Here is a 4,181-nt window from a genome sequence, read left to right as displayed (position 1 = left end):
CTCCATGCAGGGAGCCCAATGTGAGACTCAATCCCAGGACTCCAGGATCACGCCCTGGGCTGAAAGCAGGCTGCTGAGCCACCCAGGCATCCCCCAGCCCATCTTTAGTGCACAATAGCCACTGAGCAGCAGTACAGATCAGTGAGGGTGTCATTTATAGTCTCTGTTGCATCTATTCACCTTGGCCTTTGTAGCATGAGAGCAGCCATGGTTGATGCATAAACAAACATATGTGTTCCAATAAAAGTTTATTTATGGACATTGAAATTTGAATTCACTACAATTTTCATGTGTCATAAAACATTTCTTTTCTTCTGTTTTACAACCATTTAAAAACATGCAAAAATCATCTTCAGCTCATAAGTCACAAAAACAAGACCCAGGCAAGATTTGGCCTGTGAGTCATCGTTTGCTGACTCCTCTTTCATTTAGATAAAGGACTGACAAACCGTATAGTTTGTGGTCCAAATCCTGGACACTGCCCATTTTTGTAGGTAAACTTTTACAGGCACAGCCATGCTCATTCATTTATGTATCATCTGTGACTAAGGGCTGCAACAACAGAGTTGAGTAGTTCCAACACGGACTGTGGTCTACAAAACCTAAAATATTTACAGTTTGGCCCTTTATAGAAAAGTGGGCTGACAGCCGCTAGATCAATGAAGAAGGGGAGTCCAGGTACTGCATTGAACGCATTGACATCATTGTGTCATCTAATCCTGTTAGCACAGGTAGGTAGGAGACACCATCATCACCTTGCAAATAAGTAATGAAAGCCTAGAGAGGTGGAAGAACTTGTCCTAGGTCATACATTTTATGGCTGTTGAAGCTGGGTTCAAACACAAACTTCTGGTAGCTGTGGGCATTTCTTGGCTTGCAGTCACATGACTCCATTCTCTGCTCTGTGTCAGTTGTCTTCTCCTAGGTCAAATTTCCCTGGCCTCCGGTTGCTGCTAGATCAATGAAGGGGGTTGGGGGGAAGGTTATAAGGATACTTAGTGATTGCCTGGAGCAAAGATCCATGAGGTTCCTTAATCACACCCACAAGGATCTTTCTCCAGTATGTGGTCACACTTAGAGAGTCCAGGGATTTGGACCTGATTGTTGAGAATCATTACACAGCTTCCTACAAGTGGTACAGCCCAGGATCTATACAGGTATTATAAGGAAACAGGTGCTCTTTTACACTGCAACTGGGTGTGAAATCATTAACATCTTTCTTTATGGCACACTAACCTCAGTTTGTCTTTCCAGGTCTACTCTCTACCTTTCTCCATCTTTCTACACCTCTGGGGGTGTAGAAATGGATCCATATTTGTGTTAAGTACGATGTCCTACTCAAGATTTATCCAGATCCCCAAGGGCTCACGGCTGCCTCTGGAATCTCAGCCCACCCAGCCTTCTTTCCCCCCTTCATTATCCCAGCTCAGACATGGGGTTCAGCCACTTCTCTGGAATTGGGAACTCTAGGATTTCTCCAAAACCACCTGCACAACCCGAATATGTGTGTGGTGGACTTTTTCTTAAAGTTCAGAGCACTATGCGGCTATCTGTTCTGCTGTCTGGGTTTCAGCGGCCCTCACCTCTCAGGCTCTGCCCACAGTGGGGGTGGGTGGGCGTGGGTGGGCGTGGGCATGGTCAGAACCCAGCATTGGGCTGGACGCCAGGCCGGGGTGGGCCTTCCTAGGCTCTCCTCGGGCCAGTTTCCCCCAGCCACTCTGTAACTCGTGCTCTCTGCCCCAAGATTACAAACTGAGATTTCTTGATGACTAGCAGAGGTGACTGGGACAGAAGCGACCAACCAGGGGAAACTGAACCGTGAGTCCCTCCCCTACGCTAGTGTCTGAAGAGAAGCAGCTGAGCACTTGCCTCCGGCCTAGACTGGAGCAAATCCCAGCTCACCACTTGCTGGCAGTGTGATGTGGGGCACGGCTCTTGGCGTGCCTCAGTTTCCCTATCTACAAAGTAGGGATGGCACTAACAAATAAAGCGGTATTGAGAACTAAATGAATTAAATACGGATGAACATCTTTGGATTTGGTGGCAGGCAAAAGTTTCTTAGAGTTAGTGTGTATGAAGTACTCAAGAGGATGTTTGGCACAAAGTAAAATCTATTAAGTGTTACCTGCTTTGTTTTATTTTTTTCTCCACAAATATGCTTTATGTCTCACCCTGCCTCTCCCATGAACATGCTGGAGTAGTAACTACAGTCATTTGGTTTTGAATTATATGTACATAGCTATAGCTATATCTAAAATATCAGAGGAAAATATGTCAATACGTGGGAGGTGGGATTATGGTGTTTAATTTTTTCTTTTCTTTGTGCTTTTTCAAGTTTTCCTAGTTTTTTACATTGAACATTTGTTATTTTTGCAACTATGGAAAATGCAAAATTTTTTTTTCAAAAGAAAAACAAGTGAAGCCTCTTGGGATGACAGTGGTGTAGGGTAGAGAAATCTTTTTCCCTCTGTGTAAGTAGATTAAACCCTCAAGACGAGGCACGGCTTCTTGGCTCCTTCAGAAATGGGTAGACCTTTAATGATTCCCCATTGTTTGAATTTCATAAGAAATCTGTGATTATTTATTGCTCTTCAGACTTGCCATTTCAGCATCTTAAAAAGAAACCAACAAAGAGAAATTAAAGTGCAAGGCTTGATTCCTTCCTCCAAACCAAATTGTTCTGAAAATTTCTCTTTCAATTCCTAGATTTTAAGAGGCTTAGCCTGTTTCCTGCCCCCTAATTGCTCTATTAATTTAATCTGTTCAAAGTCTCCCCAGAGTCTAAATCATGGGTCCTCAGGGTTGGTTTGGGCTGGTTTTAGCTGGCCTGGTCTCTTCCAAAGAGTTGTGCTGAGCTGTTTTATGTGTTACCCTGAGTTCTATTTTGCTAGCTTTTTCCTTCCAAGAGGGTTTCTCCTGGCCTAATTAAGTAAGCTCTTGTATTTGCACGAAGTTGCACATTAAGTGAAATGATGTGCACTAATTTTCCTTTTCTCCAGTAGACACCTGGAGCTACGCATTTGTCCTCATTTTCTTGTTTTGGTTCCTGATCATTTCTCTTATGGGCACTCAGTTTTATGTTTACGTAGCATAAATCGGTTCTTTACATAAAAACAGACCCCAAGCAAGTTAGTTCACTTTCATTTCCTTACCTATAAAGTGGGCATAAAAACATATGTATTGGTTTCCTAGGTCTGCTGTAACAAATGACCATAAACACAGTGGCTTAAAATAATAGAAATTGATTTTTTCATAATTTTAGAGGCAAGAAGTACAGAATTGAGGTGTCAGCAAGGTCATACCCACCAAAGGGTCTGGAGGAGAATCCTTCCAGCTCTGGTCTTCCTTGGTTTGTGGCCACATTACTCCCATTGTCTGCTTCCAGCTTCCCGTGGCCTTTCCTGTGTCTCTCCTGTCTTATGGCCTCCTTTCTCTCCTAAGACCACCAAGTCATCCAATTTAGGGCCTTCTCTAAATCCAGGATGATCTTACCCCTAGATACTTAATTATATCTACAAAGACCCTGTTTCCAAATAAGATCACATTCACAGGTACTTAGGGTTATGATTTAGATATTTCTTTTGGGAACACACTATGCACCCATTATTGCCTATCGACCTTGTTGAGTTGCTGTGTGAGTATTAAAAATGCTATGATAGGGCAGCCCTGGTGGCCCAGTGGTTTAGCGCCGCCTTCAGCCCAGGGTCTGATCCTGGAGGCTCGGGATCGAGTCCCAGGTCGGGCTCCCTGCATGAAGCCTGCTTCTCCCTCTGTCTGTGTCTCTGCCTCTCTCTCTCTCTCTCTCTGTGTCTGTAAATAAAATCTTTAAAATAAATAAAATAAAATAAAATAAAAATGCTATGATAATATACTATAATGCAGCTTCCACAGTGCCTCACACACAGTAGGTGCTCAATCAGTAATGATAATTACTGTCGCTAAGTGAGTGCTTACATTGGGCCAGGCCTGACACCAAGCCTATCTCTGCTTCAACCCACTTGCTCCCAAGGGCATCTCTCTGAAAGAGGTAATGCCTCATGGTACAGAGGAGCAAACTGCAGTTTCAGAAGCTTCAAGGGGATGGTAGTAAGAAGTGGAGCTCACAAACTGAGGTTTTTGTGACTTCAGAGCCTATCCCTTGTCCATTGCACCTGATCACCTCAGTGTCGCTTGTCTTTCTC

Source organism: Canis lupus, chromosome 13 (genome assembly GCF_003254725.2).
Source record: "Canis lupus dingo isolate Sandy chromosome 13, ASM325472v2, whole genome shotgun sequence".
In the NCBI taxonomy this organism is placed as follows: Eukaryota; Metazoa; Chordata; class Mammalia; order Carnivora; family Canidae; genus Canis; species Canis lupus.
This window is presented reverse-complemented; position numbering follows the sequence as displayed.